Below are 17,128 nucleotides of genomic sequence, written 5' to 3' on the forward strand. Positions count from 1 at the left end.
CAAATTTGTCACTCTGATACGTGTGACATGTTCAAATCTGAGGAAACACCAACTAGAGATCGTTAGACTAACCACTACCAATACCCTACCAAGCAACCTATGCAAAACAGTGTGTGGTGCTGAAAGAAACTGAAACAGTGCATGGGAACCTAGTGACCGTGACCCCCTGTGTGTGTGTGATGAGCAAGCCCGAGTAACCTGCAGCGCCAGACAGGCAATTAAAAAACAAACACTTAGGGCTTGGCACCTACAGACTGTGGTAGGCAGACAATAGGCATGAAAGTGACATGCAATGTATGATGTATGGGCGAGAAACCACACGGATCCATAGATGTGACAAATCCTGGTATGCAATGCACCTAGCTGAATTACCCTGACTAAAAGAAACACTGAACGCACCTTGCTGTTCCAGCACGTAAAAGTAGAATCCACCTGCAACAAAGCATAAAGTACGCACTGAAATGATGGGGCAGTACGAGCCAGCAATAACACTGATAAGGAAGCGAACACCTGAAGCGTGCAACGTGCTGACCTGGTGGAACCAGGCTAGTGGTGCTCCACCCGCCTGTCCTGAATGAAACTGGTAATGTGATTGTGGCTGCCAAGCTGTGAAAACAAGAGATGGTAGTGTGCCTGGGAATGCCAGTAAGATTCCTATGACAATGAGCCCAGGTGCTGGAGTGGCAGCTTGCTACCAGGCCTGCCACCCCCCCCAAAACCTCGGTGCAGCAGACCCTGACCGCCACCAGTAAGGTGCTGCTTGCAACACCACCTCAGGTTCTCTAAGGTCTGGCCCCAGCGAGAGAGAGAGAGAGAGAGAGAGAGAGAGAGAGAGAGAGAGAGAGAGAGAGAGAGAGAGAGAGAGAGAGAGAGACTCCCCCCTGAATCTGTCCGATAGACAGGCATGGTGGACTAATCAAATGAACAGAGGAAAGTGGAAGGAAAGCCATGAATTCCGAGCAATCCAACCTGATGACTCAGGGACAGGCGCCAATTGCCAAATTTATGTTCCATGCCCCACCCCCTACTGATGGTGAGTTTGCAGTGGTTCACAGGTAACAGGTACATATGACATAGTGAAAGCGTCCACACTGCCTTCCTCTACCGCCGTACGGAAACCGGAAGTGACGTAGTCAACCGCAACACTGCACTGAACCCAGAAATGCTAGCCCACAATCGCAGGGAGAAGGTGGGGGGGTTACAAGCCCCGGACTACTCCTACGAATACAGGCTAGCCAATGGCCCGCCTTCTAAAATATACACATACACACACACACACACACACGGGATATAAAAAGTCTACACACCTGTGTTAAAATGTCAGGTGTCGGATGTAAAAAAAAAAAAAAAAAAAAAAAAAAAAAAAAAAAAAGGAAGAAGAAGGAGACAGAAATAATTTCAGAACTTTTTCCACCTTAACCACTTGCCGACCACCTAACGCAGATATACTGCGGCAGAATGGCACGGGCAGGCAAAATCACGTACCTGGTACGTGACCTGCCTCCCGCGGGGAGGCAGTTTTTTTTTCCCCAAAAAAATGCGTTTGAAAAATCACCCACCCCATTTTAATCTGTAGAGCATTTGCTTTAAAAAAAAATTATATATATATATATATATATATATATATATATATATATATATATATATATATATATATATAAATAATGTTTGGGGGTTCAAAGTAATTTTCTTGCAAAAAAACAACAAATAGTAACAAATAGTGTCAGAAAGGGCTTTGTGGTTAGAAGAGTGGGTGATGTGTGACATAAGCTTCTAAATGTTGTGCATAAAATGCCAGGACAGTTCAACACCCCCCCCCCCCCCCCAAATGACCCCTGTGACAGACCTAGCCGGGAGAGAGACTTTTGGAGGGGACTGTATGCTAGCCTCTTGCCAATCGATCGTGGGCCCTTGCATTTGGGGGAACGGTGCTCTTTGTGAGCTGTATGCCTGTGGACCCTTGAGGCCGTATTACTGTGGATTCGGGTCTTGGTCCCCCAGGACACACAGACTCTGGGGACCCTGGATTTGCCATATTAGAAATAGTGGCTGATTCATAATGCTGGGACAGATACTGTTAGGAGATGCTGATGTATATTCCAACACCTGTCAATCTGTTGTCTGCTAAAATGTGTATTGTAAAAAGGCTACTATGGGATCTAAGAGTCATTAGATCCCCATTGTTGTTTGTGTTAATTAACTCTGCTATTGTGTGAAGAAGAGTCTATGTTGATTGTGTTTTCTGAACTACAAGACGGCCAGTCTGGCCTAAAGGTCATGTCTGAGTCATCTAGGCTGTCTAAAGCGGTGTTTCTCAACTCAAGTCCTCAAGGCGCCCCAACAGGTCATGTTTTCAGGTTTACCATTATTTTGCACAGGTGATTTTTTTTTTTTTTTTCCCCTTTTGCCACATCGGTGTCCATTTTCGGGGGCAAAAGTTTCACCTTTACGGTCAATACTTTCCCGACTCATTACTCACATCATAGTGGCGTTTAATACACTATTGTCTCTTATTATTTTTCCTTCCATATTACAGATCTCTTTTGTATCTATCTATCTACTTGTTTGTAGCATCGAACAGTCCTACCTGAAATGTAACCGTAAAGTCGTAACTTGAACCCCACTAGTCAAGCCCCCTTCCCTTCCCCACCCGCCCTCCCCCCAATCCACCCCCTCTTCTCGAAGTCCTATATTTCTTTCCTCTATACACCTCCAAACTAACTGAATTCCCCCCCCCCCCAATGGACACCACTCCTGTTGCCCGATCCCCATCTCTCCTTCTCCTTGGTTCACCTTAGCAGGATCTATTGGATTCTCAAGACCTCTACCGCCCTTAGTGAACTTTTACATTTTTGCCACCTCTTCCATTTTTCCTCCAACTCCCCCAACCCCGCTTCCTCCGCACATCTCAGATATTCTAAGTTCTGGATTTCATTAATTTTGTCGTACCATTCTTGTATTGTTGGACCATTTTTCTCCTGCCAGTGACTTACAAACAGACTTTTTGCTGCATTCAACATTTGTGGTACTAGTGTTCTCAAATATGATTCAGTTGGCATTCTAAATCCATGAAACAGGCATGCCCATGGATCGTCCAGCACTGCTATTTGGGTTATCTCCCCAATGATTTTCCTTGTATCGTCCCAAAATTCCCTTATTTTTGTACACTGCCACCAAATGCCATTGTACCCAATTCCAAACATCCCCATTTTGCACAGGTGATTAGATCAGTTTCGCTGCCTTAGTAATTACCACAGCTGTTTCATCTGAAGGAAATCCTGAAAACATGACCTGTTGGGGCGCCTTGAGGACTGGAGTTGAGAAACACTGGTCTAAAGGGATTAATTAGCTCATGTTAATTAGGTTAATTAGGTTACAGCTGTATTGTTAGAGTAACATGAGCAGGTCTGCACCTCCTCTTTTATTGTATAAATAAGACTGTATTCCTGTCAATAAAGATAGCGTCCTGGTTGATAGTAGGTGTATGGGGTAAATCCGCGCAATTAATTGAATGTTTTAGTTATGGATATGGCTGCTGCCTCTACACATACAATACCACCTAAGTGGAAAGTATTAAAAAATGGTAAAAAAGCAGGAGTAGTATGGCGCTGCCTTTATGGAGACAAAATTTTTTTTTTATTTTTTTCTTTCTTTGTAGTGAATGTATTGCCTAGTATCCTTATAGAATTGCTTCTAAAACCTGTATATGTTCAAAAATTGAATAAAACTGACTGGTGGTGAATATTTTTATTCAAAATGAAAATACAACAACTGGTGCTCCAATTGTTCAACAAAGGTGCATTGTGCCCTTTAAGTTAAGTAATAAAGTAGTTGTGGATATAGATGTAATATCATCTAGGTGGAAAGTGTTAAAAAAAAAAAAAAAAACACCTCTCTTTAAAATGACTTTATAATTTCTAAAGTGTGTGTGCCAAAAATGAATAAATATGTGACTGGTTGAACTTACATACAGCCTGCCTGGTGTTTGTTCTGAGCTATCACAACTGGGTTGGAACGGCACATAGCTGTGGTTCTAATCCCGGAGCATTGGATGACCGAGCAATCAGATGTTGCGATCTGCGATCTGATTCTATAGCAGCAGAGGAGTGTAAGGAGAGTGGAACCGAGCGAGCAAGGGGCTTGTTACAACCCCATTTTGGAAAGTAGACACCCAAGCTATTTGCTGAGAGGCATGTCGAGTCCATGGAATATTTTATATTTTGACACAAGTTGCGGGAAAAAGACAATTTTTTTTTTTTTTTTTGCACAAAGTTGTCACTAAATGATATATTGCTCAAACATGCCATGGGAATATGTGAAATTACACCCCAAAATACATTCTGTTGCTTCTCCTGAGTACGGGGATACCACATGTGTGAGACTTTGATAGCCTAGCCGCATATGGGACCCCAAAAACCAAGCACCGCCTTCAGGGTTTCTAAGGGTGTAAATTTTTGATTTCACTCCTCACTGCCTATCACAGTTTTGGAGGCGATGGAATGCCCAGATGCACAACCCAACCCCCCCACCCCCCCCAAATGACCCCATTTTGGAAAGTAGACACCCCAAGCTATTTGCTGAGAGGTATGGTGAGTATTTTGCAGACCTCGATTTTTGTAAAGTTTTGAAAATTGAAAAAAGAAAACAAAATGCATTTTTCTTTCCTTTCTTTATTTTCAAAAACAAATGAGATGCAAAATACTCACCATGCCTCTCAACAAATAGCTTGGGATGTCTACTTTCCAAAATGGGGTCATTTGAGGGGGGGGGTTGAACTGTCCTGGCATTTTATGGCCTTCAAAACTGTGATAGGTAGTGAGGAGTGAAAATCAAAAATTTACCCCCTTAGAAATCCTGAAGGCGGTGCTTGGTTTTCGGGGCCCCTTACGCGGCTAGGCTCCCAAAAAGTCCCACACGTGTGGTATCCCCATACTCAGGGAGAAGCAGCTAAATGTATTTTGGGGTGCAATTCCACATATACCCATGGCCTGCGTGAGCAATATATCATTTAGTGACAACTTTTTGTAATTTTTTTTTTTTTGTCATTATTCAATCACTAGGGACAAAAAAAAAAAAAAAAATTAATATTCAATGGGCTCAACATGCCTCTCAGCAATTTCCTTGGGGTGTCTACTTTCCAAATGGGGTAATTTGGGGGGGTTTTGTACTGCCCTGCCATTTTAGCACCTCAAGAAATGAGATAGGTAGTCATAAACTAAAAGCTGTGTAAATTCCAGAAAATGTACCCTAGTTTGTAGACGCTATAACTTTTGCGCAAACCAATAAATATACGCTTATTGACATTTTTTTACCAAAGACATGTGGCTGAATACATTTTGGACTAAATAAATGACTAAAATTGAGTTTATTGGATTTTTTTTTATAACAAAAAGTAGAAAATATCGTTCTTTTCAAGTCTTTTTCTGTTTATAGTGCAAAAAATAAAAACCGCAGGGGTGATCAAATACCATCAAAAGATAGCTCTATTTTATATATAAAAGGACGCAAATTTCGTTTGGGTAGAGCATTGCATGACCGCGCAATTAGCAGTTAAAGCGACGCAGTGCCAAATTGTAAAAAGTGCTCTGGTCAGGAAGGGGGTAAATCCTTCCAGGGCTGAAGTGGTTAAAGCAGTGTTCCAGTCGAAATTTATATATATATTTTGTTTTTTTAAGTCAGCAGCTGCAAACACTGACTTTTGATAAGGACACTTACCTGTCCAGGGAGCCCACAATGTCACCCACCCGAGGCCAATCCATCCATCGGATCCAACTAAGGGAAACCGGCAGTGGAGTCTTGGGGCTTCCACTGCCGGTTTCTGACTGCACATGAGCGACTCTTGCAGCGCTTTGTGAATGGCCAGCTTGTCTTCTGGGACACACACACGTCCCAGAAGACAATGGGGGGGCTCACCGCAGAAGAGGATGCTACTTCCTCGGCCGCGGCCCGGCTGGATCGGAAGTACTCTTAGTACTTCCAAAAAAGGTAAGTTAGAGTGTAATTTTTTTTTAAATATCCAAAAACGAGGGGTGGAGAGGTGGTCTTTCATTTAAGATGTTGTGGAAATTTTTATTAATGTATGTTGTCATATGTCCCCCATTGTGTCTCAAAGCGGTACAATTATTTTGCATAGAAATTTGACGTTTTATTTTAAAGATCTGTAATTCTTAGCAATAACACACTTAAATCTGTCCAAACAAGAGTCTAGTAGATATCCTGGGTATGATAAAGTTTGAAACACAATAATAAAATTATAATATAATATAAATAATTCTAAAAAAAAATAAAAAAACAAAAATGAATTTCCCCACGATTCCCTATCGTTCAATTCTGAAAGTCGTCTAATTTACTATCGCTGTTTTCTAGCTGGTCTAAAACCACTTTTGACGTAAAGGGACACTTTAGTTGCTATGGACAATCACCAGTTTCCAGGCAGAAAGAACAGTATATATCATAAAACTGCATGTAGGGCACTGGACAAAGCACTAGGGACAAAAGGGATGTGAAATAATCTCATACAGTAATGTAATCTGTAAGATTACAGTGTACTGTATGTGTTATGATTTTTACATTTTTTGAATTTGCAGCCAGGCTCCACTCCCGTGCGTCCCGACGTTCGCAGGGAACACAACCTGGCGCACACAGGCTTCGGGCGGAGGACAGATCCCACGGACACAGCGGGGGGGGGGGGGGGCCCCATCGCAGGATCCTGGGGACAAGGTAAGTAACCTAACACCAGGATCCTGCAATGCAATCCCGAGTGTGGCTCGGGGTTACCGCTAATGGTACTGAAATTTAACCCCAAGCCACACTCGGGAAACCCGCCAGGGAGGTTAAGGATGTTTGTTTATGCCTCACCAAGGGACTGGCCACTCCATGGCAAATCGCATTTAAACTCCTAAGTAAGCAGAACTCCGTGCATGGGAACCATAGCATAACCATACAAAATTGATAGCCATGATAGAGTATGGCTCGCGTCATTGGTAGCAGTGGGAGTGTGCACACGATCGTGTTCAGAGCCATGTGCTTGCCGCATGGTTTTGCACACGTCACTACTGTATTTCTATTTGAATACATACGCGCGCGTGTGTGTGAGAGAGAGAGAGAGATTGGCCGATTCTGAGGCCACCACCTTCTTTTGTTATCCATGTTTTTAGTATAAATAAAAAAGGAGCCTGGCTAATCTCTGTGGAGGATTCTACTAAACTTGAGGTGATACCAGCATCAGTCTGTGTTACTTGGAGAGATACAAAGTGCGCTTTCCCGGCATTATATGAGAGAGCTGTTTTTGTGCTTTTAAGCGCAAAGAAATTATATGCTTATAGGGAGAAGCTTAAAATTCCCCTGACAAAAACCCCCTCTCAAACTTAGGTGAAACTCCGCTTTAAAATGCGACGTATAAACTATACAACTCAGTTGAACAAACTGAAATGTTTTAGGTGGGGGTGGACGTGTAAAAATAAAATAGGTTTGCATAAGTGTGCACACCCTTAAAACTAATACTTTGTTGAAGCACCTTATGATTTTCTTACAGCACTCAGTCTCTTTGGGTACGAGTCTATCAACATGGCACATCTTGACTCGGCAATATTTGCCCACTCTTCTTTGCAAAAACACTACAAATCTGTCAGATTGCATGGGCATCTCCTGTGCACAGCCCTCTTCAGATCACCCCACAGATTATATATATATATATATATATATATATATATATATATATATATATATATATATATATATATATATATATATATATATATATATATATATATATCCTAGAGAATAAAATAGTGGTTGTTGCAATAATTTATGTCACACTGTACGCAGCAGTCTTTCAAATGCAATTTTTTTGGAAAAAAAAAAAAAAAACCACCACAACTAATCAGTAAAGTTAGGCCAATTTTTTTGTATAATTTGAAAGATTTTACGTCGCGAGAATCGTGATCTTTTTATGCTAAGCAAAAAAATTGTGATTCTCATTTTGGCCAGAATCGTGCAGCTCTACTGCCACCACCATGCTTGGCTATGGGTATGGTGTTCTTTTGGCGATGTGCAGTTTTGCACTAAACATATCTTTTGGCATTACGGCCAAAAAATTCAACCTTGGTTTCAACAGACCATAACACATTATCCCACGTGCTTTTAGGAAACTTCAGATGTGTTTTTGCAAAATTTAGCCGGGGTTGGATGTTTTTCTTCATAAGAAAAGGCTTCCGTCTTGCCACTCTATTCCATAGCCCAGATATTTGAAGAATACGGGGGATTGTTGTCACGTGTACCATACAGCCAAGTACTTGCTAGATATTCCTGCAGCTCCTTTAATGTTGCTGTAGGCCTCTTAGCAGGCTCCCTGACCAGTTTTCTTCTCGCCTTTTAATCAATTTTGGAGGGACGTCCAGTTCTTGGTAATGTCACTGTTGTACCATATTTTCTCTACCTTTAGGATGACGGTCTTCACTGTGTTCCAAAGTATATCGAATGCCTTGGAAAATCTTTTGTACCCTTCTCCTGACTGATCCCTTAAGTCGCCTTTCACACGTGTGTGACTTGTCCTGCGACTTGGGACTGCAAAGTCGCATGACAAGTGGTACCCCATGATTTCCAATGAGTACCATTCATATCTGTGCGACTTCAAGTTGCACCAACTTTAAAGTAGTCCCTATAGTACTTTTGTCCGACTTGGATGTGAGTTAAGGTCCATAGATCTCAAGTTTAAACAAAATCACAGCCACAAAATCGCGCAACTTACAAGTCGCAGCAGTGTGAAAGAGGCCTTAAGAATGAGATCCCTCTGGCGTTTTGGAAGCGCTCTACGGACCATGGCTTTTGCTGTAGGATGCGACTAAGAAAATGTCAGGAAAGACCTACTTAAAGCAGAGTCCCACCCAAAAATGGAACTTCTGCTTTAAAGGAAGGTGACCCCCTGACATGCCACATTTGGCATGCAATTTTTTTTGGGGGGGGAGGGGGGGAGCTGAAGACCTCTTTTTAGAGGGTTCCAGCTCCAATTTCCTCCCGGGGCTCCGCGGCACCAGAAGGGAGATCACCTCTCGCCCCCTCCCTCTCGGCAATCATCTGGGACACGTCACAGGTCCCATATGATTGCCCGGCCAGTCACAGTGCGACTCGCGCATACGCAGTGCATGCCTGTCTGTGAAGCCACAGCTGGGCGCCCACAGTGACAAAGCTGGTGCCGCAGAGAGGAGGGGGAGACGACTGCCCCACATTGCTGGACCGTGGGACAGGCAAGTGTCTGATTATTAAAAGTCAGCAGCTGCAGTATTTGTAGCTGCTGACTTTAAATTTTTTTTTTATATTGGAATTCCGCTTTAAACAGCTGAACTTTATTTGGGGTTAATCAGGGGCGCTTTAAAATGATGGCAGGTGTGTACTAACATGAGTTTGAATGTGATTGCTTAATTCTGAACACAGTTACATCCCCAGTTATAAAAGAGGGTGTGCACACTTGAGCAAACACATTTTTTTAGTTTTGTATTTTTACCCCCCCGAAAAGATTTCCATTTTTTTTAATTGAGTTTTACAGTTTATAGGTCACATTAAAAAAAAAGGTGGAAAAAGTTCTGAAGCGATTTATCGTTGCCTCATTTTTTTACATCACAGAAACCTGACATTTTAACCGGGGTGTGTAGACACACACACCTGCCTTTTCTCGCACATGAAGTTGAATGGCGTCTTAGTCCATAGGGTTAAATTTTGAGTTACCCCACCCTTTGCAGCTGTAACAGCTTCAACTCTTCTGGGAAGGCTGTCTACAAGATTTAGGAGTGCGTCTATGAAAAATGTTTGACCATTCTTTCAGAAGCTTATATGGTTTATTTATGGACTTATATCTATGGACTCACTATATGCATTGCTGTATATTATGCTTTAAAAGTTAGAGCAACTAGTTTTCACTTTGATCTTTTAGTCAATAAGTGTATCCGTTATATTTACACTGGTTTAACCACTTCCAGACCGCCACACGCCGATATACGTCCTTACTTTGAAGGGGGATATCTTTATGGCAGCAGCGTAATCCCGGTATCATCTTGTTCTGCTGGCGGTTCAGTTTCTGATAATAGTGGTCTCTGCAGCGGATTCGCCGCAAGATCACTTTTATAGGTGGCGGAAGAGGGCCACCCCCCTCCCGCCACGCTCCGGTACCCTCCGCCTCTTACCCGAGCCGTTGGCGATCAGATCTTCACCCTTGCTGGGCATGGAGACGAGTGAGAAGATGGCCCCCGCCCATCTCCATAACAATGCAGGGCGGAAGCGACTTCATAACGTCACTTCCCCCTGATAAAGGGCCATTTTTATTTATTTATTTTTTTTTTTTTTTTATTTTTTTTTTTAGTTTATTGCATTCAAGTGTAAATATGAGATCTGAGGTCTTGTTGACCCCAGATCTCATATTTAAGGAGGTTCTGTCATGCTTTTTTTCTATTACAAGGGATGTTTACATCCCATGTAATAGGAATAAAAGTGACAATTTTTATTTTTTATACTTATTTTTTTTTTTTTGTAAAAGGTAAAATAAATAAGAAAAAAAAAAATTTTTTAAACACGCCCTGTCAAGCTCGCATGCAGAAGCGAACGCATATGTGAGTAGCACCACCCGCATATGAAAACGGTGTTCAAACCACACATGTGAGGTATCTCCGTGATCGGTAGAGCAAGAGCAATAAGTCTAGCCCTAGACCTCCTCTGTAACTTAAAACATGCAACCTGTAGAATTTTTTAAACGTCACCTATGGAGATTAAGGGTAAAAGTTTGTCGCCATTCCACGAGTGGGTGCAATTTTGAAGCATGACATGTTGGGTATCAATTTACTCGGTGTAACATTATCTTTCACAACATAAAAAAAAAAAAAAAAAAACACAATTAAGCTAACTTTACTGTTGTCTTATTTTTTAATTTAAAAAAAGTGTATTTTTTCCAAAAAAAGTGAGCTTGTAAGACCACTGCGCAAATACAGTGTGGCAGAAAGTATTGCAACGACCCCCATTTTATTCTTTAGGGTGTTAGCAAAGAAAAAAAAAAAAAAAATTTAACTTGTCAACACCACATCTCAAAAAGAGGCTCGGTCCTTAAGTGGTTAATTACAGTGCGATACAAGGTTTTACTGAGTTCATGGTCACATTGCATGCATTGCAGTATGTCAATGTTTTGCGCTGCACTTATGTTAATACTATATGTAAGCTACAAACAGTTCATAAAGCATACACAACGGGCACATCTTGTAGTGAAGGCAATATTACATTTAGATGAACTTGAATCAAACTATTCATAATTCAATAAAAAAAAAAAAAAAACCTGTAGAACAGCATAAAATAGGGGTATTTGAAAAGACATGGTGATTTTAAGTAAGCTGGGCACGCTGAGAATGCACACTAATGGGTGATTAATCAATTAAATAAGGGAGAAGGTAGTCACAGCAAAGACTGAGTATAATGAGTAAGTGTAAAGTGCGAGAATGCAGTGAGTTTGAGGACAACACATACAGTTTATAACAATCAAAGATTTGTGTGTGACCAAGTTGAGTTTTAGGTGTGTGCAAACACTACATACACATTACAAATCATGCCTTCAAAGACAACTTGCTGTTTTTCTGTTAAAAAGATCAGAGCAGAAAAAAAAAAAAAAAAAAAAAAAAAAAAAAAACACATGATTGTGTGATCAGTCTTATATTTGTGTGCCCTTTATAGCTAGAATAGCACATTTCTTGTCCAAGAGATGGTTTGTAAGGTTACACTTCCTGATGTACAGCACTCTGTTCACTGCAGAATTCAAACACTCTTCATTCACCACCTACATTAAGGCCCAGAAACACCCACAGTAACCCTAGGACCCACCCACATCAACTCCCATAACTACTACAAGTTACTCCCATAGCCTGCCCTGAAACTACAGAGTCTCAAAGCATGATGTGACATAGTATCAGCACTGGAAGGAAACAGGAAGTCAGAGAACTTTGAAATTCAGCCAGGAGAAGGAGCGACAGACACAGAAACCTGCTGTATATAGCCAAATGAGGCAAGATTAAGATACATATAAAATGATGGTGAGGGGTTGCGATTCATTTACATGCACAATGCATCTGTTTTGGGGCAATAAAGCTGGAGTTCTGCTTTATGGATTTAAGGCCTCCGCCATCACCTTTGTGGCAAGGCGGGAAGAGAATTGCAGGCCGAAAGGCAAAGCCCTGAACTGAAGGTGCTGGACCTGCTGCCCTGATCTCAGGGCCAATCTCAAAAACCTTTGGGAGTGCTCTCCGATTGGAATGTGGAGATATGCGTCCCTTAGGTTGATAGATACCATGACTGGAAACAGCAGGTTTGACAGGAAAAAAAAAAAAAATCAAATCCATCCGCAACTTTTAGTATAGTACCGCCTTGTTAAAGGGCTACAGATTGATTAAGTAGAATTTTTTTGAGTTTTCCCACCAGAAATATATGGGCAAAAAACCCCCTTCGCTCTTCTCCTGCAGGGACCAGTACAATCACGCTTTGAAGTATCAGGTCCTGAAACAGGTTCTTTAACGGCAACATTTTTTACAACTTTTTTTGAATATACGTCACAAAATACCTTCTTGGATGGGCCTCTGAAAAAAAACTATTTCGTACCCCTTGCTGACAAGATTACGAACGTACAGGATTGTCATAATTTTCTCACTGTGGAAGGAAAGACTGTAGTCTACCTCCCACTGGAAGCGGCAAGTCATTGAGACTTCTCGGGCTGTGTAAGAGTACAGAAAAGCACTCCTCCCTTTTCTCTTGCTTTCTGCGACCCCCAGACTTTCCTTTGAACTTGCCGATGACTGTGGTGGGGCCGTGAGCTCAGAACTAATCTGGCAGGAAGACCCTTCATAGAAGCCAAAACGTCACTAGGTGCTGCAGCCACTTTTCTTACAAAAGCAAAGACACAATCCTCGCATAATAGGATTTTTATAACAGCTTACCTGTAAAATCCTTTTCTTTGAAGTACATCACGGCACACAGAGCCACAGTAGTTACTATGTGGGTTATAGGCCACCTTCAGGTGATGGACACTGTCACACCCCAATACAAAAAGTGCACTCCCTATATAACCCCTTCCACTACTGGGAGCACCTCAGTTTTGTAGCAAAGCAATACACGTGTATACCAAGAAGGGAGGGACCTCTGTGTCCCATGATGTACTTCAAAGAAAAGGATTTTACAGGTAAGCTGTTATAAAAAGCCTATTTTCTTATTGTACATCACGGGACACAGAGCCATAATAGTTACTATGTGGGATGTCCCATAGCAATGCCAACTGAAGGGAGGGAGACACCAAAAAGTAGGGCACCAAGAGACTAGAGAACTTATACTGCAGCCTGCAGTACACTGCACCAAAAGGCGATATCCTTATGACCTTTTACATCTACCTTATATACTCGAGTATAAGTCGAAATTTTCAGCCCCTTTTTTGGGGCTGAAAGTGCCCCCCTCGACTTATACTCGAGTCACCGCCCTCTGCCTACATGATCAGCGTGTCATGCAGGCAGACGGCGGCCAGCGTGTGCTACATACCACTCGGCAGCCTCTCACTGTTCAAAAGCCGCGCCTCCTCCTCGTCTGTGATAGGCAGTCAGTGTACAGCATATCACGGACATTCTCTCATTCTCGTCCGTGGTATGAGGATGAGAGAATGTCCGTGATAGGCTGACTGCCGGGAAATGGAGTTTTCTGCCTATCATGGACAAGGATGAGGCGCGGCTTTTGAACAGTGAATGGCCGCAGAATAGTAATAGCACACGCTGATCGGTGCAGAGCGGCACACTGAGGCATGCACAGGACACAGGTAGGATGCACACAGACATGCACATATACACAGGAACATGACATGCACATATACATAGGATATATGACACATGCACATATATACATGACACATGCACAGGACACAGGGAGGTATAAAACAGATGGGCATTGTTGACCCTCTTTTTCCACTTACAGTAGCTGCTGTTTTTCACAGTTTTTTGTGGTAAATTAGGGGCCTCGACTTATACTCGAGTATATATGGTACTTGATAGAATCTGGTAAATGTATGGACTGAAGACCAAGTTACGGCCTTGCAGATCTGAGTCATGGAGGCTTGGTGATGCACTACCAGCCCTGGTGGAGTGCGCTTTAATATGAAGAGGAGGAATTTTCTTCTTTAAACCATAAGCTTGAACAATCACTTGACAAATCTATTTAGAAATAGTAGATTTCGACGCTGCCTGTCCTCTTTTGGGACCATCTGGCAACACAAACAAAATATCTGTTTTACGAATCTGAGCGTTCACTTTCAAATAGACCTTGACCGCTCTCACCACATCAAAAGAATGTAGTGACCTCTCTTCCACAGAACAAGGTTCTTGAAAAAAATGAAGGCAGAACAATATCCTGGTTTAAATGAAAACCTGACACTACCTTCGGTAGAAATTTAGGATGAGGCCGCAATTAGGGCTGGGCTATTTAAAAAAAAAACAAAAAAAACAAAAAAAACAAAAAAAACAAAAAAAACAAAAAAAACAAAAAAAACAAAAAAAACAAAAAAAACAAAAAAAACAAAAAAAACAAAAAAAACAAAAAAAACAAAAAAAACACACCACACACTTGATTCGTCACGATTCAAATAGAATTTTTTTTTTTTTTTTGGACTCCGCGCCGGTCCTGAGGAACTGCTGCGGGCAGGAGTTTTTAGGCGAGGCCACGGCTTCGGCCCAGTCCGCGGCGTCCGGCCTCGCTGACTAGGCCGATGCCTCGGCCCTTGCCTAAAAACTCCTGCCCGCAGCTCCTCAGGACCGGCGCGGTGTCCAAAAAAAAAAAAATCGATTTGCTTAAATTTTGAATCGATTTGACCTCTCAACTCGATTCAAGATTTAAATCGATTTCTTCCCCAGCCCTAGCTGCAATGCAACCTTATCCTTATGAATAATCAAATATGGCTCTTTACAAGAAAGAGCAGCCAATTCCGATACTCTTCTTGCACAAGATATGGCAACCAAGAAAATTATTTTCCTCGTCAAGAGAACTAAGGGAATATCTCGTATTGGCTCAAAAGGCTGTTTTTGTAATGCCGACAGGACTAAATTTAAGTCCCAAGGTTTCAGGGGTGACCTAACTGGAGGATTAATCTGTGTTACCCCCTGAATAAAGTTACGAACCAGAGAGAGTGTGAAGCAAGTGGTTGCTGAAAAAAAACAGACAAGGCCGACACCTGGCCTTTGATAGTACTCAAGGCCAGCTTCATTTCCAATCCCATCTGTAGGAATTCAAGGATCCTACCTATGACATATTTCCTGGGGTGCCAACCCCTGGATTCACAACAGGAGACATATGCCTTCCAGACTCTATAGTATATGACTCTGAAGGCCGGCTTCCTAGCATTAACCAAATTAGAAACTACTATAGCTGACAGCTCACGGTCTTTCAGAATGTGGGTCTCAATAGCCAAACCAGTAAATTTAGCGTTTATAAGGTAGGATGGAATACCGGACCTTGCGAGAGAAGGTCTAGCCACAGTGGTAGGGTCCAAGGGTCCCCTACCGCCATCATTTATCTCGGCAAACCAAGATCTCCTGGGTCACAAAAATCACCTTCCCTTCTTGCTTGATCCTGCGAAAAAGGCGCAAAAGCAGCAGAACAGGAGGGAACGCATAGATCAGTGAAAACTGATCCCATGGAAAAACCAAGGCATCCGTTCCATATGCCAATGGATCCCTTGTCCTTGGCACAATATTGTCGATCTTGTTGTTGAACCTGGACGCAAACAGATCCATATCCGGAACTCCCCATCTTTGACATATTGACAGAAAGATGTCGGGGTGAAGGGACCATTCTCCCAGGAACAATTGTTGGCGCCTCAAGTAGTCCGCCTGCCAATTCTCGATTCCTGGAATGAAAATTGCTGATAGGCAAGAAATGTTGTTTTCTGCCCAAGATAGTATATTATTTGCCTCTCTCTGGGCCGCACGACTTCCCGTGCCCCCTTGGTGATTGATATAGGCCACTGCTGTGGCACTGTTGGATTGGATACTGACAGGACGATTCCGTAGTCTGAGCATCCAGGCCTCTAGGGCCAGGCATACAGCCCGAATCTCTAGAATATTGGATGAGCAAGGTCCTCTCTGATTTGGACCATTTCCCTTGGACAGATGCTTCCTCCAGGACTGCTCCCCAGCCCATAAGGCTGGCATCTGTTACCACCTTCCAGGTGACTGGTAGAAAGGATTTTCCTTTTTGAATATTCCTGGATATCAACCACCAATTGAGGTCTGACGCACTTCGGGGGATAAACGCATTGGTAAGTCCAGAGCTTGGACCTTCTCGTTCCAAATTGACAGGATACTGTCTTGAATGAAACTGCGCATAAGGAACGGCCTCGAAAGAAGCCACCATCTTTCCCAATAACTTCATGCAAAGTCGAATAGAAGGATTCTTCTTTGTTTTGACCAATTGAATCAGTTCCGTTATGGAACCGATCCTTTTCTGGGGCAAAAACACCTTCTTCTGAACTGTATCTATGATCAGCCCCAAGTACTGCAATCTCCTTGATGGTTTTAAGGAGGATTTCTCTAGGTTGAGAATCCAACCTAGGTATTCCAGGTAGCGGACTGCGGTGACCAAACTTTGGTTTAAGCGGGCTACCGACTGATCTATCAAGAGTAGATCGTCTAAGTAGGCTAGTACTGTTATACCTTGAGACCTTAACCTGGCTAAAAGGAGGAGCCAGGACCTTTGTAAACACTTGAGGTGCAGTAGCTAGACCGAAAGGCAGAGCTACAAACTGGAAATGAAGATTTTCTATCTCGGAGCGTAAACATTTCTGGCGAGCGGGGAAAATCGATTGATGCCAGAAATGCCCCCCCTTGTAGGATGGAGACTACTGATCGGATTGACTCCATGCGAAAGGAACGGATATACAAAAACCGGTTTAGATCTTTGAGACCTAAAATGGGTCTGACATCCCCATTTGGTTTTGGAACCTTGAAAAGGTTTGAATAAAACCCTAATCCTTGCTCTTCCAAGGGGACCACCGATATTACTCTTTGAGACAAGAGATGATCCAAAGCTAGAAAGACTTTTTTTACTGGATCTCTGGGAACGTTTGATCTGAGAA

At 42.4% G+C, this 17,128-nt stretch overlaps 1 protein-coding gene across 6 annotated transcripts in view; it reads right to left on the bottom strand.

The window, feature by feature from the left end:
- Positions 1-17,128, bottom strand: part of NFATC3 (nuclear factor of activated T cells 3) — a 1,265,763-nt gene that overhangs the window by 1,192,626 nt on the left and 56,009 nt on the right. The window lies entirely within an intron of this gene.

This window comes from Aquarana catesbeiana, linkage group LG11 (genome assembly GCF_042186555.1).
Source record: "Aquarana catesbeiana isolate 2022-GZ linkage group LG11, ASM4218655v1, whole genome shotgun sequence".
Classification (NCBI taxonomy): Eukaryota; Metazoa; Chordata; class Amphibia; order Anura; family Ranidae; genus Aquarana; species Aquarana catesbeiana.